Genomic DNA, 27,172 nt, shown 5'->3' with positions numbered 1-27,172 from the left:
TGTGCCGGGGCAGTAACTGTGGGTGATCTGGGTTTAGCTTCATAAAGACCAGGAAGAGGGGAAAAGGTGAGTGTGTAAACAGCACACATGAGCAGTGACAAAGTGTTGAAGGATGTCTCTAATGGGAGACCTAGAGCCACGAGGTGGCAGTGAAAACAATAGGTGCCATTTTTAGCACCTACTCTATGCCAGGTATTAGGCTAGGCCCTTTGGCACATGAGTTCACTGAAATAGGATGACACTAATAGAAGGGAGGCGGCCACATGAAAACACATGCCTGGCATGCGCTGATGTATTTGCCTCACATGATGCCTGCTTGTGGTACATACCGAGGAATTATTATCAGAGCTGTACTGGTATCTAATCCAACGTTCTCATCTACTATGCAGAACAGTCATGTGGAGACTGTCCCCTAGATAAACACCCTCGGTCTCTCGCTCCTCCACAGCTGACTGCACACGGAAATGTTGCAAACAAAGGAGGTGGGAGTGCTCTGACCTGACCTCCCCATAGCAGAGCACCAGATAACCACTGGGGACCAGGACCAGGAGGAGGAGGTGGGATCATGTCTGACTGCAGACAACTTGCAGGTCTCCTTTTTCCCAGCACCGCCACGCCCCTAGCCCAGATACCGGGCCTGGGGCCCGGCTTTAGCAGGATCCTGGCCACTCCCCACCTCCTCTGCCCACTGTTTCTCTCCCAGACCTGGTAAAATAGCAGCAAGGGTCCCTCTTCTTGGCACGTGGCTCCTGCCCAGCCACCACTAAGCAGCCCTCCTCCTCCTGCACACTCACCTGCTGCCCACCTGCATCCAGCCCCATCTCCCACAGAGCCCCCGCCCCGCCTGCTGCTCCTGCCAGGCCTCCATGCAGCTTCCACACCAGACCCCTGTTTCCATGTGTGTGTGTGTGTGTGTGGGTGTGTGTGTGTGTGGGTGGGGGTGTGTGTGTGTGTCGGAGACAGAGAGAGATGGAGAGAGGGACAGATAGGGACAAACAGACAAGAAGAGAGAGATGAAAAGCAACAATTCTTTGTTGCGGCACCTTAGTTTCTCATTGATTGCTTTCTTATATGTGCCTTGACCAGGGGGCTACAGTAGACCAAGTGATCTCTTGCTCAAGCCTTGGTGAGCTTTGCTCAAGCCAGATGAGTCCATGCTCAACCTGGTGACCTTGGGGTTTTGAGCCTGGGTCCTTCGCATCCCAGTCCGACGCTCTATCCACTGTGCCACTGCCTGGTCAGGTCAGACCCCACTTTCTTTTTTCAATTTTATTGATATATATATATATATATATATATATATATATATATATATTTATTTATTTTTTCAATTTTATTGAGATATATATATATAAAATAAACCAGCTTAGGTTGGACAACATACTATATTTCCCCATGTATAATATGCTCCCATGTATAAGATACATTTTAATTTGGGGGCCTGAAATTTGAAAAAAAATTGTATTACATAAAGTTATTGAACTCAAGTTTTATACATCATAGAATTCATACAACTCATCCCCGTGAAAAAGCGGGAAATGCAAGTAAAAAAATCTACAACCACTGTATAAGACACACCCAGTTTTTAGACCCCAGATTTTTTTAAAAAGGATGTCTTATACATGGGAAAGTATGGTAATGATTTGACTTCTATATATCATGCACTGAATACCATAATAAGTTTAGTTAACATCCATCACCTCATATCAATATCTAGCTATCTATCTAATGTAATGAGAACTAAGGATTAACTTTCTTAACAGCTTTCATATATGTCAGACAGCAGTCTTTTTAAAATACATATTATGTGTATGTTTATTCCTATTTCTAGAGAGAGTTAAATCTGAAAATAGTCCCTGTTCACAAAGAACATCATTTTTTACTAGTATCCACAGTAGGCAGACCCGTCCCAAAGACAAGGGCAAGGGATTTTGTAATAAAAAGCAGAGACAGTGTTTTTTTGCCTTCTGAATTGTTTTTCTTTTGGGAGGCAAAGCAAAGGGTGACAGGAAGGTGGGAAGTTTAATCAGTACTGGTGAAATCCAGGGATGGGAAGAAGCATGCAGAAAACCTGAGAAAGGCAAGCAGAAAGAAGAGGGTGAAGATAGAAACTAAGATTCCAAAAAAAGGTAGCTGCCTCACTTCCAATTCCATCACCCTGTACCAACTCATCTTTCTCTTATTTGATGTCCTCTGATCAGTTCCTTGTTGAGCACAAGCTGGAGAAAGGGAATTCTTTCTGTTTTTGTGGAGGCTTCAGAACTAAGTTGCCAGTCTGTATTAAGGATGCATGGAGCAAAGATGACGGTTGATCCGTGCACCTGGCAAGTTCAGGCTGTATGGTCTACTTCTGGGGCGGTCTGGATTCTCTTCACTCCCGACGGAAAACACCAGCCCCAGCAGGCCCAGGTGGACTGGGGAAGGCAGGTGGGCACCGGGATTAGGAGAAAGTACTGACAGACTAGTTTTCAGCTGTTCCCGAGTCTCCCCTGTTGACCACGGATGGGGTTTCCCACAGGAGGAGCAGGCAGCGCTGGCCGGGCTCCAACTAACCAGAGCTGAGTACAGAGAGCCTGGTGAGTTGACTGCCCTCTCCAGACTTTAATGAAGAACCAGTTATATCTCTCCCGCTCACTTATCATCGCCCATACCAGGGCGCATGGCACAGCCAGACCCACCACGGAGGTGACGGTAAGTGTAGCCAGTACCTACAAGGCAATTTCTGTGAAGATACACTGGCTTCCAACATAAGCGCAGACAAAGGCAGCTGCCACCACGACAATGAAGTTGAAGGTGCTGACGACCAAAGCCTTCAATGAACCTCACCTGCTTCCCCAGGTCACTGAAAATCCCACTATGCCTTGAATCCTGACAGGGGACATTGCAGGTGTCCACTTATATTCTTCATTGGCCAGCTGTTACCCATGTCAATTTTCTCCAGAGGGCAGCCAACCCTGGGTTCCTAGGAGGCATCACCACCTCCAGGAGGTAGATTTCACTGCCTTCTAGGAACTCGTGAAGATCGACTGCGGAATTCCTTTCTCTCAGCAACTGGTGCAGATCCCAGATCAGGTGGAAGGAAACAGGCATGGACAACTGGGAGGATCCCACCCTTATGCTTCTTTCCCAACGCGGCCTCCAGCTCAGCCCACAGCTCCTGGGGCAGCTGCTCTGGCTCCAGCTCCCGCTAGGTCCCAAAGTGTGCACCAGCTCCCTTCCAGCAAGCAAGAAAGATGCCATTTTTAGCTGACTTTCATAGAGCAGTCTTAAATACGGTCATCACATTGTACATTATGACATCCTGAGTACTTATTTATAATATAACTGGAACTTTATGCCTTTATATCACCTTCATCCAATTCCCCTTCCCCCTAACTCCCACCTCAAGTAACCACAAATCTGATTTCTTTTTCTATGAATTTGGTTGTTGTCTTGTTGCTGTTATTGTTGTTTTAGATTCCATGCGTGAGATCATACAGTATTTGTCTTTGTCTGATTTATTTCACTTAACATAATGCCCTCAAGGTTCATCCATGTTGTCACAAGTGACAGGATTTCCTCATTTTTCATGACTGAGTAATGTTCACACGTGCGTGCACGTTGTATGTGGTCGTGTGTGATATCACAACTTCTTAATCTATTCATTCATTGATGGAAGCTTAGGTTGCTTCCACGTCTTGGCTATAAATAATGGTGCTAGAAACATGGGAGTGTGGATGTCCTTTGACATAAAGTTTTAGTTTTCTGTGGATCTATTCTCAGAAGTAGAAATGCTAGATCATATGATAGTTATGTTTTTAATTTTTTGAGAGACTTTAATGCTATTTTCCAAACTAGCTGCACTAATTTACAATCTCCACAGTGAGATTCTCCACATCAGCAGTTGTTATCTCTTGTCTTTTTGATGATGGCCACTTTAAGGCATGCTGTGATAGCTCATTGTGGTTTTGATATGCATTTTCCTAATGATTAGTGATGTTGAGCATCTATCTTTACATGTACCTGCTGGGCATTCATATATCCTCCTTGGAAAGATATCTATTCAGGTCCTTTGCCCATTTTTAAAAATTGGGTAATTTATTTGTCTGCTACTGAGCTGTATGACTTACCTTAAACCCTTATGATATTTATAGTCGCAAATACATTTTTCTACAACCAAACCTAGTCTATGTTCTGCTGGGGGCCACCAGCATGAAATACAAAGCTATCTGCAGATGGCTGCTACTTGTATCGAGATTGGAGGTGTCCAGGAGAGGCCAAGCTGCAAACCATCCCAGATGTCACTAGTTCCTGAACAGGGGTCACTTAGTGAGAGGTACAGGGCACACTGAAGTAAGACACTGCTTGTTTGACAGATTTTAGGAAAGTCTGAAGCATGAGTCAATACAGGTCATTCTTATGGAAAAGCCATTGGAAACAGCTTGGTGAGCCCCTACATTGGTTGGGGTGAGCTCCTAAGGAATCACCAGGGCAGGGATAACAATAATAGCCAGGTTGATAAAGACTCAAATATGGTATCTGTCTGCTGGCTCTGCTCAACATAGGATTGATGGTCTCTGCCAGCACTTCAGTCACTCCAACTGTCACTCTGATGCCAGATAATTCAGTTCCCCATTTGTTCCTGGTGCCTTTTGAGTTGCTGCCCAAGTGCTGAAGCTCAGAGCAAGTAAGTCTGTGTAAGTCCATGTGTGAGCCCTTTAAGAGGAATGTCTGAGACTCTAGCAGCCCCTATCTCCCTCAGCCAAAAATCCCCACTGCTTTTTACAGCAAGAAGTTATGGGCACTTTTATTCCTGGGACTGGAACCCTGGGTTTGGAGGCCTGATGTGGAGTTGGGACCCCTTGCTTCTTAAAGAGGACCTAAAGAGCCAAGATATGCTTCTTGGTTTTTATTCACCATGCATGGGTGTGGGACCAGCTCGTTCCATGGTCCCCTCCAACCAGGCTCATGTGGCTTCTTCTTCAGATCCTGAATTGTAGGACTTACATTTAGCTAGGTTTCAGGTAGTTCTGAATTATGATTGTTCTGTAGTCTAGTTGTAGTTTTGATATGGTTGCGTGAGGATGTGCGTATTGCATTTACCTAGGCTGTCATCTTGACTGGAAGCTCCCCCATACTGTTTTAATTACTCTAGCTTTGTGGTAAGGTTTTGTAATCAGGAAGAGTGAGAACTTCAACTTCTTTCATTTCCAAGATTTTATTTGGCTATTTTTGGTCCCTTGAAATTACATGCAAATGTTGAGATATATTTTTCTATTTCTACAAAAACATCATTGGTTTTTGGATAGAAATTGTATTAAATCTGGAAATTGCTCTGGGTCATATCAGAAAAGTTTTGAAAATATTTTCCTAAGGTTATTTATTATTGTTTTCATGTATGAATGTTCTTCAAACAACTACATGAAAAATTTCTAATAAAAAAATTATGTCTCTGTTTTTCTCTCTCATTGTGTCTAGAGCAATATTGAAAACACTAAGCCATAGACAAGAAGATGATTATTTCTCTAATCTATTTTTTAATGGAAAAAACTAGGAATGATCAACTACTATCCCCAAATTTCTTCTAGGTCCGGCCTTTCTACTGAATATCATATAGCAGACAAAGAAAATAAAAAGACCCACCAATCCCTGTCATATCTGGAAGGCATACACTCCCTTCCTGGATCATCACTTACAGCTGATACCATATGTGGCCACACCAGAAAAGCCAACACCTCTTCCTTCCCTGATAATTCCAGTCAGTGTTGCCATTTGGGTATGACTGTTTATAACAGTGGTTTTTAGTCTTTTTACTTTTGGGAACCCGTGAAAATAGGAAAATTATTTCAGGGACACTAAGTCAGAAATCACCCTGAGCATAAGCTAATTCAACTAAGATCATTGAATCTATAATCTTTATACAATACCCAGGTGGTTAACTCTTCCATGGACTGGCACAAAATTCCCGGCAGACTGGCAGTTGAAAAACACTGGTTTATAAGAAACCCAGACAAAAGGGGATTTTTAGACTGGAAGAGTCTATGTTGATGCTACAATAGGCATGTTGTGGAAATGATTGCATTTGCTATTGTTTTAAATACAATAGGCATGTATTTAAAGTTTATAATATATCAGGTGCCAAGTAATAAGTGTGTTTTACCTGCATTATCTCAGTGCTGGGTGGGGTCATCAATGACAAGGATCACTGTAGAAAGTAAACAGATTTGATATCCAGTTCTCAAGTAAGTGGAAGACCTTAGGGAAAAGAGCCCAGGTGCAGAGAATCCAGTGCATTTTAACATACAGTGAGTAACATGCTAGGTACATATAAAATCTGAGTACTTACGCATTAAATGGGTGTAATCAGCTTGCATTTGCTTTCAGTTTGCATTTTCTCTGTAATAGGACCATAATACTGGCTTTTAAAGGACCAGCAATAAAGTCCTTCTAAGCAGAATTCTACAGAACTGAAAGGGCAGAGACATGCAGAAGAAAAGGACTTGATCTTAGCAAACTCATCCACCAGAGGTGCCAGGCTTGGTGCCAAGAGTCAAGACGAAAAAAAAACCTTCCCACATTATGGCTCATACCCTGAGCTAAGCCCTTCAGGACCGGTGGAAATATCCAGCCACCCGTGGGGAGTGTTGACAAGTTAATTATAAAACCTATATAGTGTGCAGTGACTGTGGGGTTGCCCACAGAACTGCATGGTGCCAGATGTTGCTGTTGCCGTGAGTGATGGGACGAATGTGTCAGACATGAGGACTATGCCGATTTGCTGCCCAGCAACCAACAATCGAAATTAAACAGTAGTGTCCCTTGAAATTAGTTGGCATCCTATAGACCAAATGAATGATTGGTGGAGTACGTTTTTACTTTTCCACAATGTTTTGGTTCTGGTGTGACCTAGGTGTTGAGATCCTAATGGAGCAAGGAGGCACAGCCGTGGCAGTGAGCTGTGGTAAACCTGTGAAGCTCACGTCCCATTCTTGAGACCATTTAGTGGGCCACCTATTCCTCTCAGAGCTCCCGGTGGCTCACCAGCATTTCCTGATTAACACAGTCTACCAGATCTCCGTTATTTATCCTCCCTTCAGTCCTGAGAACTCTATGTGTTCTATTCATTTGATCTTATCCTCATATCAATTAGGTCAGTTGGCCCACTGCAAGCTCTCTTCTGGTGATAGATAATACCCTAGGTCCAAAAAGCCAAGGGGCAAATATATGCAAAGAGCTCCAGAAAGAGGATGAGTCCTCTTAATCCAATGTCACTATTGCAAAGTGACTCATAGTAAATGCACTGGTAATATGAGTCTCTCGTGTCATTTTCAATAACTGGAGCAAATATTTACATACTTCAAGTCTTGTCTGAACCGTTTATTTGTTTCTGTGGTATGCGTCATAATATTTCAATGGCTTCTTCCTGCCAAAAGTATGAACTGTAAACTCCTTACTTGCAGTCAAAGGCCTCCAAAATTCTCCCTGGCCCATACTTTCTAATCCAGCTTGGCTGGTTTCCTTCAACATACCTACACATTTCTGCTTCTATGTCTTTCTTGCTTATGGCCCCTGTGCCTTACCATCACCAAGTTTCTGTTAACTTGGTTAAGTCCCATGTGATCTAAGAAAATGTTACTGATCACCCTGGATACTAGAGTTTTATCTCCATCTCCTCTATCTTCTCGGGTTTTTTTTCTTTTATTTACCATCTATAACAAAGTTGGATTGTACTCCCCCAACCTTGCCAAATTCCTATGCTGAAGTTCCAACCCTCAATACCTCAGAATGTGACCTTATTTGGAAATAAGGTCATTGCAGATGTAACTAGTTAAGATAAAGCTGTACTGGAGTAAGGCAGGTCCCTAATTCAATATGATTGGCATCCTTATTAAAAGAGACACACAGACCCACACAGGAAGAACACCATGTGAACACAAAGGTAGAGATCAGGATGACATGTCTGCAGGCCAAGAGACAGCAAACATTGCTGAAAAACCACCAGAAGCTAAGAGAGAGGTATGGAATGGATTCTTTCTCACAGTCCTCACAAGGAACCAACCCTGCCAACACCTTGATCTTGAACTTCTGAACTCCAGAACTATGATAGAATAAATTTCTGTTGTTTAAGCCACTTAGTTTGTGGTACTTTGTTCAACAGTCCTAGCAAATTAACCACATACTTCTTATTTATTGTATTTAGAATCATCAACCACTACAATCTTAATATATGCCTAATAGCAACCTAGGTGCTTTACATGTTTTTGTTTTCATTTAATACTTACTAGATATATGAGGTAATGACAGTATTCTCATTTCAAAAATAAGAAAAATGTGGCTTAAATAGTTAGCTAAAATTAAAGGACTACAGAGGCAGATTTAAGGGTGGGAGCCCTGGGTCCTGACTTCTGAAGGGCCCCACAAAACCCTAACTTTACACTTTTTCTAATGACACCAAGTTTGGTTTCATATGTGCAACTTTAACATTAATAGTACATAATATTTTTTATTTATTTAAAAATATAGTTAACATGTATTTTTATTTCCCCTCTCTCTCTCTCTCTCTTTTTAAGGGACCCAACATTTTCTTCTGCGCCTGGGACCTCAACTGACCTTAATCCGCCTCTGCAGTACTAGTAAAAGATCTGAAACCAACTATGTTCATACTAGGATTACTAACTCATGCTGCCTCTCCCAAGGCTGTTCTATAGGACTAGCTTTTTATGTGTGTATCTTCTCTCCCCAGTTAGACTCAAGTTTCTTGGAGCCAGAGATATTATGTAAAAATTCTTATCAGTCAGAAAAATGGCTACAATCATACTTTTTCTATAGTAAGTATTTAATGACTGTTTCTATGGTTACTTTAATGTGTATTTCATTGTTCTCTTTATCACATGTCCATTTTTATGTATATCTCAACTTCACACATTCCTAGAAGAGCATCAGTATATGTGACTGGACAGTTGAGCTGAATTCCTGGAGTCTATCTTCACTATAACGGTCCCTCTATGTTCCCTTACCAGCTCCATGTCCTATAGCATACACTACCTCTGCTTTTGTGTCTTGTTCTAGTACTTATTCCCTGGTCTTTGAAGAGTTCATAAGTCCAAAGACATTATTTACCAAAGGTTGCAAAGACCAGCAGCACCAGTGGTAGGATTCAGCTGGTTAGCACTGGTTCTACAGAACTGATACATAATTTTTTGTTGAATTTGGTGAACCGGTTGTTAAAATGGCACTTGTCATTAGGGTTCTCTCTAAGTTGGATGCCTGGGCAGCCACCCAATGTGGAAATCACAAATTTACATTTCTTACTCTTTTTTAACATTGATCTGCACAACAGCATATTCTAAGTGCCCATAGTAATGTTCATTCCATCCATAGGTAAAGGAATGGGATCCTAGTCCTACAGTGAAAAGATAGGTAAAGATAAATCACACAGCTGATGATGCTTGGATAAAAGGGAAAAAAATTGCAAGTGAGGATGCCAATCAAAAAGCAATATAAAAATATCTTAAATAACAGTTTTATTGTTTTTTGTCAGGTATTATTTAATATTTTTATTAATATTTTAAAACCCTTATAACATAATCTAGTTTTGTGTACCTCTTTTACTGGTCTTATTTAAGTATTACATGAATGAAATAATAAACTATCTTTTGGTGTATCTTTTTTTATACTTAAAACGGTCATTAGGACAGAGAACCGGTTGTTAAATTATTTGAATCCCACCACTGAGCAGCACACATGGACTCTAGGCTCCCTTCTGTTATGAATGCATAAAGGTGATTTGGAGCCACTGAAACATCCCAACTGATTTTTCAAGATAGGTCTCTGCCCTAGGCACGTCTGCCTTTCTTACAGCACCATCTTTCAGAATCATCTGTTCTTATCAGCACTCTAAGAGTTGGGCAATTTCTGGAGATCACAACCCTGGTGCCCTGCACATGCAGTGTGGCTGTGTATCTTTCCTCAGACATAGAGCTCTGAGGCCAGAGAAAGACTTTCAGCCAGTTATGGTTCCTTTACCTCAGTTCTGAGGCTAAAAAAATAGCTATTAACCAAGTTTTGTTCTAGAAATAGATCTCTGTAAGGCAAGACTCAGAAAAATAAGATTCTAATGCTATTAACTGCCATGAGTAAAGTCCAATCAATAGTCAAAGAATCAGACTAGGTATCATTCTCCTTCTACACATCCACCTGCAAGGCCAAAAAGCACAAAGTTCCTTCAGGTCAACTCCCTCATTTAGGGTAATGTTTCTAGACTAATGTATCAGAAAGCACTTGGCATTAAAACTAAAAGGTACACACTGTTCTCTACTTTGGCACAGTTCTAACTGAGTGGCATTAGGTCAGCACCACAAGCCAGTAGGTACACTCATAAGTCTCTGAAGCCAGTCAGCCTGACTCCACCACTTACCAGCTGTGTGACCTCGGCCAAGGATACTCAGTTCTCTATGCCTGCTTCTCATCTTGTTATGTAGATAAAATATACATGCATAAATGAGAGCATCTATCTCTGTGTCCATGTAATTGCCTATAAATGCATCATAAAGAACTGAATAATTCAATTGTCACCAAATGGAGAGGCAATGTTTAGTAATAGGTGTTTTGGTATATAAGAAATTAACTTGGAAATAGAAGAGGCTCTTGGAGGAACTTCAGAAGACTAGTCAATCCTCCTCCACAGTGGATGAAATAGAAATCCGAAAAGAATAGAAAACTCTAAATAGAGCATCCAAGAGTTGTGAGATAATAGCAAGTGGTCTAGTATATGTGTAATTGGAGTTCCAGGAAAAAAAGGGGGAGAAGAAGGCAGAAGAAATGTTGGAAGAACTAATGGCTAAAAATATTCTAAAATTAATAAACAATAACAAATCACAGATCCAAAAAGTTTAAAGAATTACAAACTGGATATACACACACTCAGAAACAAACATATTATAGTTAACCTTATCTAAACCAAAGGTGGCCTGACCTGTGGTGGCGCAGTGGATAAAGCGTTGACCTGGAATGCTGAGGTCACCGGTTCGAAACCCTGGGCTTGCCCAGTCAAGGCACATATGGGAGTTGATGCTTTCTGCTCCTCCCCCCTTCTCTCCCCCTTTGCTCCCCCTTCTCTCCCCCTTCTCTCTCTCTCTCTCTCTCTCTCTCTCTCTCTCTCTCTCTCTTTCTCCCCCTTCTCTAAAATGAACAAATAAAAATCTTAAACCAAAGGTAAAGAGAAAATCTTAAAGGTATCCAGACAAAAGAGAAACATCAAATATAAAAGAATAGAGTTAACACAAACCTCTAGGGAGAAATATGCAGAATACAAGACAATAGATTGACATCTTTAAAGTGTTAAAATAAAAACCATCAATCAAGAATTCTATACTCAGTAAAATGTCTTACAAAAATGAATTTTAAAAATATCTTTAAGGCACACACATACACACAAAATAGCTGGGAGAATTCATTACTAGAAGTACTGTACTAAAAGAAATGTAATAAGAAGTTCTTTGGGCAGAAGGAATGTGATACCAAGTGAAAATCTGGCTCTGTACAAACAAATGAAGAGTGTTGGAAACAGTAAAAATAAGAATAAATATAATAATTTTTTCTTACCTTTAATTTTTAAACTAGATGCTAAGAAATTAGGTTCTTTGAATTTGAAATACCTCTAACATTACTAAGTGTATTTGTGGATTTTATGTAAGTTTCCTATACTTACTTGTAAATCAAAATAATAATATCTACATTACTTGGTTGTAGACAGAATTAACTAAGACAATGCATGGAATAAACGAAAGCTACCATAACTTCTATTATTTTTATCTACTCCCAAATTATTAATCATATAAGGGTCATAATCTGGGCCAAGAGCAAACAGAATGAATTGACCCCATTCAAAATTTCCAGGCCACTTCTTATTTTTTTCAGTTAAAACCCCCCACTTCTCTTCTTCATCCACTGTAAAATGTTGATCTTCTACACTTTTCCTCATTGGAAGATGTGAGTACTTTGACAATGAAATTTCCTGCCATGACAAGAGTTCCTTTCTCTGGAGAACAGGTGCTCTTAGAATATCTGAACTGTTTTTGTCCAATTCATTCATTAAACCACCTACTGTGTATCAGTCCCTGGGTGAAGAACAGAAGATATAGCAAGAAATAAGATTAAGAAACACTAAGTCCCTGCCCTTATGAAACTTAAAGTCTAGTAGAAAAAGCAAGCATTAAACATGCAATTACACAAATAAATATATAATTAGAGCTGGGGAATATTATTCACTGAAATTATTCCTAGAGAAAGAACTTGTTTTATTTTATAGAAATGGATGTCTTGTACTTTGGGTAGAAGCAAAGATTCTTTTTCCTGGAAGTCAGCTGGCATCAAAATTTCAGGGAAAGGAGAAAGCCACCTGAGCGACAGAAGAGACTGTGCAGTGCTTGTGGGCAATTAAGGAGGAAATATTTCAGGACCAGAGATGAGAGGAAGGAGGAAAGACAAAGGAAGCTGAAAGTGGAATAAGGCCACATGGTTTACAGTTCCACTCACCTTCAAATCGTCCAAATCCTGAATAAGTTCTATTAACATTCTCAGTATAAGTGGGTTTCTTCATGGAAACTGCGAAAAAGCCAAGCTTTGTACATTGTTGATATTAGAGAAAGCACAAACCAAGGAATTGAGACAACAGCAGACATTGGGTAGCACTTTTTATTTAAAGGGTCATATGAGCTGTTAAAAAAAAGTAAAAGAAAATTAGAACATATGACAGAAGTTTTTTTTTTAAATAATTTTATTTTTTTAATGGGGTGACATCAATAAATCAGGATACATATATTCAAAGATAACAAGTCCAGGTTATCTTGTCGTTCAATTATGTTGCATACCCATCACCCAAAGTCAGATTGTCCACTGTCACCTTCTATCTTGTTTTCTTTGTGCCCCTCCTCACCCCCTTTCCCTCTCCCATTCCCCCTTCTCCTCCCCCCCCCCCCGTAACCACCACACTCTTATCAATGTCTCTTAGTTTCACTATTATGTCCCACCTACGTATGGAATAATACAGTTCCTGGTTTTTTCTGATTTACTTATTTCGCTTCGTATCATGTTATCAAGGTCCCACCATTTTGCTGTAAATGTTCTGATGTCATCATTTCTTATGGCTGAGTAGTATTCCATAGTGTATATGTGCCACATCTTCTTTATCCAGTCATCTATTGATGGGCTTTTTGGTTGTTTCCATGTCCTAGCCACTGTGAACAATGCTGCAATAAACATGGGGCTGCATGTGTCTTTACGTATCAATATTTCTGAGTTTTTGGGATATATACCCAGTAGAGGGATTGCTGGGTCATAAGGTAGTTCTAGTTTCAGTTTTTTGAGGAACCACCATACTTTCTTCCATAATGGTTGTACTACTTTACATTCCCACCAACAGTGTATGAGGATTCCTTTTTCTCCACAGTCTCTCCAACATTTGCTATTACCTGTCTTGCTAATGACAGCTAATCTAACAGGCGTGAGGTGGTATCTCATTGCCGTTTTGATTTGCATTTCTCTAATAGCTAAAGAAGATGAGCATCTTTTCATATATCTGTTGGCCATTTGTATTTCTTCCTGGGAGAAGTGTCTATTCATATCCTCTTCCCATTTTTTTATTGGATTGTTTATTTGTTTGTTGTTGAGTTTTATGAGTTCTTTGTATATTTTGGATATTAGGCCCTTATCTGAGCTGTTGTTTGAAAATATCATTTCCCATTTAGTTGGCTTTCTGTTTATTTTGTTATCAGTTTCTCTTGCTGAGCAAAAACTTCTTAGTCTGATGTAGTCCCATTCATTAATTTTTGCCTTCACTTCTCTTGCCTGTGGAGTCAAATTCATAAAATGCTCTTTAAAACCCAGGTCCATGAGTTTGGTACCTATGTCTTCTTCTATGTACTTAATTGTTTCAGGTCTTATGTTTAGATCTTTGATCCATTTTGAGTTAATTTTTGTACAGGGGGAGAGACTGTAGTCCAGTTTCATTCTTTTGCATGTGGCTTTCCAGTTTTCCCAGCACCATTTATTGAAGAGGCTTTCTTTTCTCCATTGTGTGTTGTTGGCCCCTTTATCAAAAATTATTTGACTATATATATGTGGTTTTATTTCTGGACTTTCTATTCTGTTCCATTGGTCTGAGTATGACAGAAGTTTTAACCTGGTCTATGGAGTCGGAAAAAGCCTCTGTGAAGAAGTGACTATCAAGCTGAGAACTAAAGGGTATGAGTCAGAATGAAGGGTAGAGTGTTCCAGAGAGAATCAGCACATGAGAAGGCTCCGAGGCACATGTTGTGGAAGCATGCATTAAAAGACTCAGTGGTCTTTTGGTTCAGTGGATAGAGCATCAGCCTGGCACACAGACGTCCTGGGTTCAATTCCCGGTCAGGGCACACGTGAAAAGCGACCATCTGCTTCTCTTCTCCTCCCACTCCCCCTTCTCTCTCTCTTCCCCTCTGCAGCCAGTGGCTCAATTGGCTCGAGGGTCGGCCCCAGGCAGAGGTTACCAGGTGGGTCCAGCTCAGGGCACATGAGGGAGTCTGTCTTACTATCTCCCCTTCCCTCACTTAAAAAAAAGGCTCAGCTCCAAACAGGGTGCCAGAACTGCATGCATTAAGTATCAACTCCCTGAATATTGGCTACTTTCAATGAAGATAACAATGCAGTCATTCCCTTATCCATTGTTTCACTTTCTGTGGTTTCAGTTCCATGAAGTCAACCACAGGCTGAAAATATCAAATGAAAAATTCCAGAACTTAACAGTTCATAAATTTTTTTAACAATTTATAAGTGTTAAAATGCACACCATTCTGAGACACATGATGAAATCTCGCATCGCCCAGCTCCATCCTACCTGGAACCTGAATTATCCCTTTGTCCAGAAGCTCCACACTGTAGACCAGGGGTAGTCAACCTTTTTATACCTACCGCCTACTTTTGTATCTGTTAGTAGTAAAATTTTCTAACCGCCCACCAGTTCCACAGTAATGTTGATTTATAAAGTAGGAAAGTAATTTCACTTTATAAAATTTATAAAGCAGAGTTATAGCAAGTTAAAGTATATAATAATAATTACTTACCAAGTACTTTATGTAGAATTTTTGCTAAGTTTGGAAGAATAAATCTTTATAAAACAACTTACTATAGTTAAATCTATCTTTTTTATTTATACTTTGGTTGTTTCGCTACCGCCCACCATGAAAGCTGGAACGCCCACTAGTGGGCGGTAGGGACCAGGTTGACTACCACTGCTGTAGATGCTCCCTGCCCATTGATCACTTTGTAGCCGTGTAGATAATCAGATGACTGTTCTGATAGCACCATGGTTGTATTCAAATAACTTTCTTTTACTTAATTATAGTCCCAAAGCTCAAGAGTAATAATGTTGGCAATTCAGATATGCTCAAGAGAAGCTGTAAAGTGCTTTCTTTAAATAAAAGATATGCATTGTACAAAACACATAGTACATACAGGGTTTAGAACTTTAGTACTATCTGTGGTCAGTCACCCACCGGGGAACTTGGATAAGGGGAGATTACTCTGATTTCAAAATAAATCCAAGAATTACTCAGAGAGAGTGGGAAAGTATTTCCCCATAAATAGAAAAATATTTTTTGAGCTGATATAGAGAAAAAAATAATAAAACTATGGACTACATTGGAATATGGACTCTTTTTGTGAGCATTTGCCTTCATACACAATTTTTTCCCAACAACTGATATTCCTTTTGGTGAGTGCTAAATCTCAGAAACTTAAAAAAGACATAGAAATAAAGAGCTAAGAGGAATCTTCCTCTGGGGATACCGGGTCCCAGAGAGGAAAATTAATCTGCCCAAGGTAGCACAGCTAACTAGTGGGAAAGTTGAAATTCAAACAAGAACACCGGTCTCCTGACCACCATCCAGTGTTGCAATTCAGAAGACCACACTTCCTCCTTTGATCATTCTTACTGCCTTGGCCTTATTTCAGACAAGAAAATACATTGACAATTTTCCTTTACCCACAATTCAGTAATATGCAAATTTTCTTTTTTCAGCCTATTCAACAAATACAAGCTTCTCAGTAACAATGGATTCAAAATGCAGTCTCTACTGTTATACATAATTTTTAGAAGAAGGATGAAGGATTAGGAAAGGAAAGAAAAGGTTAGGTAAGATAACTTCCAGTTCACTATGTCAACTTGAATACCATCACAAACCTGTATTCTCTTCTAAAGTGCCATTAAAATTAAGGTAAAAATTAGAAACTCACAAGAAGACAAAAAGAATAAAAGAAAAGATTGCAAATGACCAGACACATTTGACAAAATGTTGGGAGATAGAAAATGGGTGGCTGAATAGGAACTGAGGGGTGAAGATAAAAAGTGGGTGACTATGCAGGGGGAGACAGCAAAAAACAAGTCAACCTGGACTTCAGAACCTCAGAAAGGCACACAAATTGGTGATACTGGGTAATTTGAGAGTTGAGGAAAAGAGCAAGTGGATTTGTTAAAAGTCTTGCTTTTTTCTTTTCTCAACTTTCCAAATTAGGAAGAGTGGGTCCCCTCCCCCAGCCTTGTCCCAGCCCTGTAGATCCAGAGGATGATCTCTTCTGAACACCAGTGGGAAGGATTAAAAGAGAGAGCTTCTGGACGTGGGGACATGACCAGAGGGCAGGTGTGACGTGGAATTCCACAGACTGAACAGCCACGCTTCTGGTCTCACGCCCACTGACACTCTCAGAAAGCAGTAGCCGAGCTTGGGCCTTTCCAGTCAGGAAACTGGCGTGTTGTCTCTGGATTAAAGAAAAGAGTGATAATACTGACAATTTTAGGTCCCACTTCTTCCCTCACCAAAGAAGTTTCTCAGTGAAATTCCCCACTCATCCAGCTGGATCTCCCCACTACAACTTCCAATGAATTTTATAGTGTCTCGCTCTTAAATAAGAGTGGACAGTTGAGATCATTAAATATGTTATGAAAAGTCTAACATGAGGACCTATACTAAAATAAACCAGAAAAAATGCACATATGCAAGAATATGAGAAAAGCAGGAAAAACTGTTTTAATTAACATCCTCAGGCAGAGAAGATAACATATCCAAGAACAGGATGCTATTAGAAGAAAGTCACATCAGAGAATGAGAAAGAACTCTTGGGGATGAAAATGTTTGTGAAAATTAAAAACACAGAAAAGCAATTAGAGGAATAGAAGATAAAGTTAAGGAACTTTCTCAGAACCAAAAGTTAAAGAATGGAAATTAGTAAAGGAAAGGTAAGAAAGGGGAGGAATCCAGACAGTCTAATATCAATTTCCAGTAATAGGAAACACTATTAAATAAGAATAAATAATATCTAAGAGAGGAAGTGATTAAAGAAATAATACAAGAAATTTTCTCAATATTAAAGTGACTTCCTAAACTAAATAAGTATGAAAAGAAAATCCCCAGAAAGACATTTTGCTGTGAAATTTCAGAATGGGCAGGATAATTAGAAAAAAATTTTAAAAGCTTTCAGAGAGAGAAAATTCAAGTATAAAAGGAATCAGCTTCACATTGGACTTTCTAATACGGTAGAGCAATGCCTTCAAAATTATGTGCAGAAATCTTTCCAATCTAGAGTTCTAAAACCAGTTAAACTAAGTCAAGTGTAAGAACAGTGTAAAAACATTTTCAAAAATTTACCTCCTGTGTATCCATTCTTAACAAGAGACTTCAGCCCTGGCCAGTTGGCTCAGTGGTAGAGCACTGGCCCAGAGTGTGGATGTCCCAGGTTCAATTTCTAGTCAGGTCATTCAGGAGAAGTGCCTATCTGCTTCTTCACCCCTCCCCTTCTTGCTTCTCTCTCTCTCTTTATCTCTATCTCTCTCTCTCCCTCTCTTCCCCTCCAGCAGCCATGGCTCTATTGGAGTGAGTTGGCCCAGGGCATTGAGGATGGCTCCATGACCTCCGCCTCAGGTGCTAAGAAGAGCTCAGTTGCTGAGCAACAGAGCAATGTCCCAGATGGGCAGAGCATTGCCCCTAGTGGGCTTGTTGGGTGGATCCTGGGTTGGGGTGCATGTGAAAGTCTGTCTCTCTGTCTCACTAAATAAAATTAAAAAATAAATAAATAAAGTTAAAAAAGAAGAGACTACATCACTGAAAAAGAGTAGGGAAGAAAGAGAATAAAGCAAGAAAGAGGAAATCAGGATCTAAAACAGAAGAGAGTATGATGATGGGGGTGATGGTAGAAGGAAGCCCCAGGGGCAGCTGTGCAGCAGGCTTGGAGAGCAGCCAGTGCAGATCAGAGCAAGAGGAGGAGGGCCCAAAGGTGAGGGGTCAATAATCTGCTTGATGCCTCAGGCCTTGTTGAGAGGAGTTTCACAGTTCTGTGTAAGAGTTTGAGGCAAATCTTTGACAGATATATAGAAAATGTAATAAAGAAAAATAACGCTGGAAAAAGAAAAAAAAGTAATTAAATTTTATGACTCAACTATTAATATTATATATAACTATCATCCTGTAAAAATTTAGTATTGATTGAACCAAAATTGTGAGATCATTATGAAATCCTCATGATGTCTTAAATTGAAAATATACATGCAAACTATTTGGAAACGTGAAGGTATATACCCAATAAAAAAGCCAAGAGTTGAAAATGACATGCTGTCAGGGGAGGACTTGGGGATGAAGACAGGTGGGACCCAGAACTCCTCTCTATTATCGGCCCTGTAACACTATTTGATACTTTAAGTTTTATTCATGTGTTACTTTGATTAAAAAATTTTAATATGGCAAGAACAGAAGGGAAAACCAATGGCAGAATGAGAATAAATCTTCATCAATAAAGCCCTGGGGATAAAGATGTGGACAGATCTTGGAATCCTTAGTTTGGTGGAGCTTGGGGTGAAAATGGAGCAGATATAGGTGTGATTGGCAAGGATGGGGTGGGCTTTGGCATCTAGCAAATACTGAGCAGAGTGAATTGACAGTAAAGTCTAAGCATGGGAGGAAGTGTAAGAACTACCTACCTAGAAGTGATGTACAGCTCAGTAAGGTGATCAAGCTTTTCTCACCTGAAACATCCGAGTCCCTCTGCTTCACTGGGTCCTGGCCAGGGGCAGCATGGAAGGTGCAATCAGAAAGCCTGGGCGTTAGGCTGAAGGAGCAGACATAACAGATATTTATCACCATCCACACAGCCAAATGCATTCACAGCACCATTACATCCCAGCGAAGGTGGCTGCCCAAGCTCTCCAGCACAGTGATGACTGGGGATATCTGACGTCATTGCCTGTTAACAGCTTGTCTTTATTTAAGTGAATGTGAATTTTTTTGTAAAGGACTTTCGTATCTTTACTCTGACTGAATTCTCTGAACAAATTTTTTCTTAAGATTTAAATTGCTCTACTGCAAGTTCACTTACAAAGGAGTTTTTCACAGTGAGACTTTGGACACCCACATCATTCACACCTTCGTGGTTTGCTCTTGTTGGTCCTCCAGTCTAGAACTCCTTCTTTCCTACCTCACTTTCACCTGGCTAAGTGGGCGTCCGTAGTAAGACTTCTCAGCTATCAGTTTTTCCAGAAAGCCTTCCTAGACCTCTTCCTGGAATTCTACCCTCCCCCTCCCCCCATACAAGTTGGAGAGGATGGTTTTCCTATGTGTTCTGAGTATACTGCGCACAGCACCACCTGTACACTTAGCCCACGGAAAGAGAATTATCCCTGGGCCCTCTGCCCCTTTATTGTGTGCATACCTGTACATTTCTGAAGTGGGGAGCCATACTGGATCATCTCTGGGTCCCTACAGAGACCAACATTACAGGGACTCGCCCAGGGAGCAGTCATCACACATGGTGGTAAGTTAAGACTTGAAGAATGCACATTGCAACTCCCTGAATACAGAGCAGAGCAGAAAAGGGGCCTCTTGCAGAGGGAAATGGCTTGGCCAGCAGAGGGCTGGCGGGATTTAAGGCCTCCTTTCACATACTTGCCTTTTGGTGTCCTTGTGCAGGATATATAGAAGCTACACAACTTCATGCAGCCAGCTGTTTGACCTTGGTTGCATACCCTGCCTCTCGGCTTCCTTGTCAGTAAATACTCTCAATCTTAGCCTTCATGTCACTAAAGTGTGGAGGACAGTAAACCTCATCTGGTGAAGCTGTTTGAGAGATTATCAAAGTATTGCATGAAAACACTTTGCTAAGTGCCTGGGGCAGAGTAAGAGCTCAGTAATGGGTAGATGTTACTGTAATTACTGTTTATAACAAGATCTCAGGGAGCCATGTGGGGTTTCTAAGCCCCATAATAACTTTTTTGTTATTGAGGAAGGTTGCTCTGGTGACCACGTGGTGAATGAATTGGATGGGAACAAGAGTGGAGTCAATGAGAGAGAGGGCCTAAGTCAAAGCAGAGCAGAGACAGGGCTGGAGCGGCTCAAACATGCTTTCTGCACAGCCTTTGGCATTCCGTCTCCTGCCCTGCACACCTGCCCTGTGCAGAGCCTCCCCAGAAATCATCAGGAACCTGTGAGGAGAGCCCTGCTCCCTGTTCCCAGGACTGGTGCCAAAGCACTACTTAAGCCTGTAACAATGCATTCAAATAGAAGAGCTGGTCTGAGGAAAGGAAAAACACTGTAATTTTCCCCAGGGGACCGAGGAGGCCCTAATGTGCATCCATAATCCCCCGGAAACTTCTGCAATCCAAATGTCCACATGAGGAGGTTTAAATGACAATGAAACTCCATCAATGCGCATGTGCTTACAGGCACGCGTCTATGTGTTTTGAGAAGGGTGCCAGACTAAGATGGTCGGGGGTGGGGGCTGAGGAATGTCTTCCAGGCCCTCAGTGCCCAAGCTCCTGTCTGTCAGAGAGCAGATGGGTGGGATGGGGGTAGCAGAGGAGAGGCCCCATGCCTGATGGCCTCTCTCTGTATCTGAAGCTCGCAGGCTTGTTCCAGATTGGAAACACATGCACCATCAGGCAAGGCAGGAACCAGAAATCAGCAACATATAAAAATATTTTCTTCCACAGACACTTTTCTCTCCATGATCTTGTCCCCCCCCCAGTTTTCCTTCACTTCTTTATTGGCAGTGGGGCTTGCTGGGGAGGGACAGGCTCTGGTGCCCCATAAAGAATACCAGTGGAGGCTTTCCATGTGGTTTGTGGCTCTGTTTCTGAGTTTTTCTGAATGCACCTGAAGTTGTAACAGCCAAGGGAGATTTCCAAGGGCACAGGTAGCCTGCTTTGGGAAATGTGTAAGGAGTGCTCTCTTTCTTCTTACATCAGTGTTTTTTTTTCCTATTAGTGCCACATGGTGGTGGTACCATCTCAACATGTGTGGGCAGAACTTGGAGGGAAATTCACCTCCAAAAGCCTGTACCAGAGCAAAAGTATCTTCTGAGCAATGGCTTCCCACCCAGGGCCCACAGGCAGTGTCGCGGGCTGCGGGAATACCCTCGCTTCCCAAAATGTTGCACTGTGATGGTTTGTTTGCCTCTGTGTACACACATGGACTTTTTTTTCCAAGGGAAAAAGCCCACAGATTGCTGTCAAATTCTCAACAAGGTCAATTACCAAAAATGTTTAGAATTACTGGTTTAGATGTTAAGCCCAGTGAACCCCCCTTCTCAATCTCAAGTTCGAACTCAATCTTTATTGTTTCATTTATGCAATAATCCAATGTATGCCCAAGCACCTCTAGTGATGAAAACCTGACAGAATAGTCTCATAGTTGGGAACAGAGGCATGGGAGCTGGTGCTCCAGCGCAGGTGTTCAAAGCCTGGTGCTGCCACTTTCCAATTCTGTGACTTTGAGCTAGCATTTCGCATAGCTTCTCCTCAGTTTCATCACACGTGCGCGCGCACACATATATGCGCTATAATACCTCTTAGATATTTTTGAGGTTAATTGAAATAAGGTGTGAAAAACTTTAAGCACAACCTATGGCAATGGAGGAACAGTACAAGAAACGGTCACTGCCATTGTTCTCATCATTTTTATTATCATTATTATTATAGAGACAACTCATTGCCATTCTGAAAAAAGTGGTCATCCTTTCTAATTTCCTTCCTTATAAAATTCGTTCATCTTATGATGAACCAAAAATCTCCTTCATTGCAGCTTGCGGTCATTGGTCTTCCTTGACACATGATCATGCAGACCAAGAAATATAATTCAAATGCAGTCTGTTCCATCATTCAATACTAGCATTTTAGGAAAACTTGCATTCTAAAATAATGCATTATAGTAACAATTCTTCAGTACAAAAAGGAACATTAAAGCTACAGAACTTTAAATGTACGATAACAAAGTACATTTTTTTTCACTTGTTTCATGGCCACATTTTGACAATAAAGGTCTTTTTATAGCTTTCAGTGAATACTTTTAAAATGGAAACATCACTGAGCAAATTCAGTGTCTGGAAACAATTACATTTATCCCCCAAAATTCTTGCTTACTCTTTTTATTAACACCAGCATTGTCATTAACACAGTGTTTCTTACAAATTATTCTGACCCCTTTTCTTCCACTACTTTTGACGTATGAGGCCACTCAAGCAATGGAGTCACCGTCAATATATGACACACAAGAGCATATGTCCTCTCCCTTTGCGCCACTCCCTCACCCCTAGGCACAGCTGAGCTGGTTCCTGACCCCAATGCTCTGATATTTCTGATACTCTAAGCTCCATGAGAGCAGGATAATGGCCGTTTTGTTCTCCGTTGAGTTTCCAGTACCTACTTACAGTGTCTGGTTTCTGTTAGGACTTAATAAATATTTGTTGAATGAGTAAATTAAAAAAATAAAGTAATAAAGTAATGAACTTATAGTTAACAGTAACTGTGCAAAAAAATATGTTCCTTAATTAATCCATACTGTTATATCCAATTTGAGTGATAAAAATTTGTTTTTATAGCCTTTATAATTAAAATGCATTTGATGACAGCTTTTATATTTTCTCACTCCTGAATCATTTCTTTTATTGAAGAAACACCCACAGATCTTTAAATCATTCCTTATAGTATATGCTTTTATGTCTTTTCACTCTTCCTCAACCCTCTGTTCTAGACATTGAACACTGATTATTCCTAGACCTTGAAATGTCAGGGTGCTTAGTTTGGAACCTTGTCCAGATGTCTGGTATCTGTACACTGCCCTTCTTCAGAGAGAGCCAGTGGGTCCCAAGTCAGAGACTTACAACCTCTTGGGAGCCTGAAGCTTAAAGGAAAATATATGATAATATTGAAGAGACATTTAGACCACTAAGCTCAGTTCTTCCTTATATTTAAAGAAGTTTGAGATTAGAAATATAAGGCTGCAGGCCCTGGCTGGGTGGCGCAGTGGATAGCGCATTGTCTCGGTGCTCCAAGGTCTGGGGTTCTGTCCCGGTCATGGCACATACCAAGAGTTCAAAATTAAATGGAACAACTAAGTGGACCAACCAGTTGATGCTTCTCTCTGTCTCTTTCTTCCTTTGCCTCCTCTCTCTTTCTCCCTTTCTCTCTCTTCCTTCCTCTCTCCCTCAAATCAATGAAAAAACTTTTTTTAAAAAGAAAGAAATATAAGACTGTGTAGTAACAGAAGTGAAGCTTGTACATGTGACCAAATCATATGACTCAGAAGGAGGATCTTGATTCTCTAATCATGGTGATTGTCTACTATCTTGACCTCTGCCACCCTTATTCAGGTCAGGTAATTTCAAAGCCCTTGAAATTAGTCCTTAAATACATTATTTTATTAGTACTTACTATGATTTAGATAACATATTGGGCCAAAGGAGGCTCTGCCCTCAATGAGCTAATGAGAAACAAACACTGAGACAGCTTGAAAATGATATAGTGACACAGAGACCACTGGCAAAAGAAATTTGCACAAACAAAAATCTATTTAAAAGTTTAGCTCTCAAAGGCAAGCAAAGACATTACAACAACATGGATGAACCTTGATAACATTATACTGAGCAAAATAAGTAAATCAGAAAAAACTAAGAGCTATATGATTCCATACATAGGTGGGACATAAAAATGAGATTCAGAGACATAGACAAGAGTGTGGGGTTATGGGGTGGAGGGAGGAGAGGAAGAGGGTTGGGGGAAGGGAGGGGCACAAAGAAAACCAGTTAGAAGGTGACGGAAGACAATTGGACTCTGGGTGTTGGGAATGCAGCATAATCAAATGTCAAAATAACCTAGAGATGTTTTCTCTGAGCATATGTACCCTGATTTATCAATGTCACCCCATTAAAATTAAATAAATAAATAAATAAATAAGGGGGGGAAACTTCAGTGAGATGAACATCTGTAAAGATTAGAAAGCAAGAGAAGTCCCAGAGTGGGTGAGCATGCAGAGTCAGGCATGCCCATATACTGAGGACCAAAGGAAAGACAGGCCAGCCGAGCATTGCTGAGAAAAAGGAAGCAGTCAGTTGCATCATCTTTAATCTGCACACCCTTTGACGTAGCACTCCACCGGTAGAATACATCCTTGGGATATTACTGGAGGCATACGCAAAGATAGGTGTGCAAAAATATTCATTGCAGCATAATTCATAATAAAAAGTAAAATAGTTAAATATTTAATGTTAGGGAATTTATTCAATGGCAATATAACCATCTGATTAAATACCATGCCTAGGATACTTCTATGTCAAGTAAATTTTAACTAGAAAATTTTTAGCACTTTGTTAATAAAAGCAGATATCAAAGAAAAGTAAGCATTAAGAACAGACCACTCAACAATACACAAGCCTTCTGAGCTAGTTAACTCCTAGCATCTTCTAGTCTTAACTCATTCATCCCAATCTCCTGAGTAATCAATTCTCTTTGTCTTATGCCCTCATAGTTCTACATGCCTCTCCTTCTTTGCACTTGGCAACTATATAAATAAAGTTGTGCCTTGTGCTTATTTTTGTGACTCTGTGATTAATGTCTAACTCTCTAACCACAATATAGCTGACAGAGAGTAAGGCCTGTGTCTGGCACGTGTTAAAGTGCTCAACATATTTCAAAAGAGAGATGTATGATATGACTATCATATAAAAGTCTGTATGTATATGTACGCATAGATAGGAGGATGGAATAGTATTTCCATGAAAAATATTTTGATAATAAAATTTCTAGGACTAGTGGGATTGTAAGTGATGTTTTCTTCCAAGTCTTCTGAATTGCGTATATTATAGTACTTCAGTCGTCTAAAACATATTCAATGTTATAGGAAAAATAACTTTTCAAAGTCAGTGTAGTGAGTGGCATCTGTCTACCAATGATATTTGTTAAGCACTAGGAGCATTCTCTTCATTGAACACATGTGACTGAAGGCTAGACAGGGGCAGGAACTGTACCGGTGTCAACTAGGGAAGGGATTCTGGAGGAGAAACAAGCAAGCTCAGAGATGAGAGAGAAGAGAAAACAAAGGTGGAGGGACCCAGAGGCAGAATGAAGGGACAACATGTGTGGCCATTATCAGTTGCTGGAAGGTAAGGAGTTAGGCTGGAAGTGGTGGGAAATGAGACTGGAGAGGCAGATAATGGAGAAATGCATAGAGCAGTCTGGAGCCTGTCATCCAAGGAGAAGTCACTGGTGGCAGCAGGTGCTTGGTTCGGGTTTGAAGGGATTCCTCTGATGGCTCTGTGGAGAAAGAGCTGAAGATGAATGAATGAGTCTGGAAATAGCAGGTTCCATTTTGAGGCTGTTTCTGTCATCTGGGAAGAAGAGAGGAAGGTCTGAAATAAAGCTATGGCTGGCTGAAGGGATGGACTAGAAAGAACTGTTCAGGAACTCCTGAGAAAAGAAACAGTAAGAACTGATTAACTGAATTGGAGGCAGAAATAGTCAAAAATAACATCAGATTTTTATCTTGGCTGAATCCATGGTTCTGCTACCAAATGAGACAGAAAATTCCAGGTACATTTTAGGGGAGAAGGAGGAGATCCATTTCGGACATATTGAACTTGAAGCTTAGAAGAGAAGTCTGGGTTGGAAATTTAGACTTGAGACTCATTCACGTACAAGTGATTATTAAAGCCTAGTAAGTAGATATAATCACTTATAGAATATCTTATAATAAGAAGAAAAGTTGATCAAGCATGAGAACCTATGAAGCACCAACAAAGGTTTAAAGAATGAACGGATTATGCAGAATAAGAGGGTAAATGTAAACTATTTTTCCAGAAAAATTGTTAAAAGGGAAAGAGATTTGCTGAGGGTAGGGGGAGCTGGGAGAGAAAGAGGAAGTAGGGTAAGTATCTAGTCAAACTGGGTTGTGGAAAGGTTGAAAACAAAAGACAGCAAGAGAAATGAATGAGAACAAAGTCCCAATGGTGTCAGAAGAAAAAGGGACAAGGACATAACCCATGGGCTAGCCTGTGCCACGGGAGGAATGCCTCATCTCTGTGCCCTATGCCAGTGTGCCACCACAATGTCATCAGGGTGTAAGATTCAGTTGTACTCCAATTGATTTTACATTCTGTAATTGCTGATATCTGCCAGGCATAATGCTTAATGGCAAGGTTTGGAAAGGTGGCATTTGTACACTGAGAGCTCTGTACAACTTCCTGTAAACAGGAAGGAAGAAACTGAGCATAGTTCAAGCCAGTGCAAAAGAAAGATCGTGTATGTCCTGGAGTTTACTGGCTCTTTTCAAGACTACGTACGAGAGTTAAACCAGGGCAGCATGGTGATTGGGATTCCTTCATAGACACTGAAGCTTTCTTGGCCTGATATAGTCATTTCCCTATAGTTGTTTGCTGGCATTATACTTTTTTTTTTTAGTCTCTTAATTTAAAGTGGTGTCATGAACAGAAAAGGTTTGAAAACCCACTGCTTTGTCCTCCAAGGCTGGAAGAAAGGAAATGAAGACAAGTATGGGGGCAGGTAAGTTTAGAGGAAGTTGAGGACTATGCCTCAACTCTATTGAGGAGAACTGGGTAATTCAGCCCCTTGATGAATCTAAATTTTCTATGTAAACCCCCCAAATAGAAAGGTGAATTTAATGATGATAGACAGGAACCTCTTAGTGCATGTAAGAATCTTCACCATTGGGCCTCAGCCCAAGTCCACAGGGACTTTCTGAAATGCAGGTTTTTACATTGTTTTGATTCCTAGTTTGCATATATTCTATACAAAATAGCCCATTTCTCAAAATATAGTCTGTCTTCAACAAACATTTGTTTTATTTTTCAGCATTTGATTTTGGTTAAAGGTTAATATAAGAAA

General features: G+C 40.5%; 1 pseudogene; it reads right to left on the bottom strand.

Moving 5' to 3' along the window:
* Positions 1-2,468: 2,468 nt before the first annotated feature.
* On the bottom strand, positions 2,469-3,240 carry LOC136322456 (transmembrane protein 199 pseudogene; annotated as a pseudogene).
* Between the last annotated feature and the right edge of the window lie 23,932 nt (positions 3,241-27,172).

The sequence above is a fragment of the Saccopteryx bilineata genome, chromosome 2 (genome assembly GCF_036850765.1).
Source record: "Saccopteryx bilineata isolate mSacBil1 chromosome 2, mSacBil1_pri_phased_curated, whole genome shotgun sequence".
Taxonomy (NCBI): domain Eukaryota; kingdom Metazoa; phylum Chordata; class Mammalia; order Chiroptera; family Emballonuridae; genus Saccopteryx; species Saccopteryx bilineata.
Note: the sequence above shows the minus strand (reverse complement) of the source record. Positions and strands in the feature narration are given on the sequence as shown.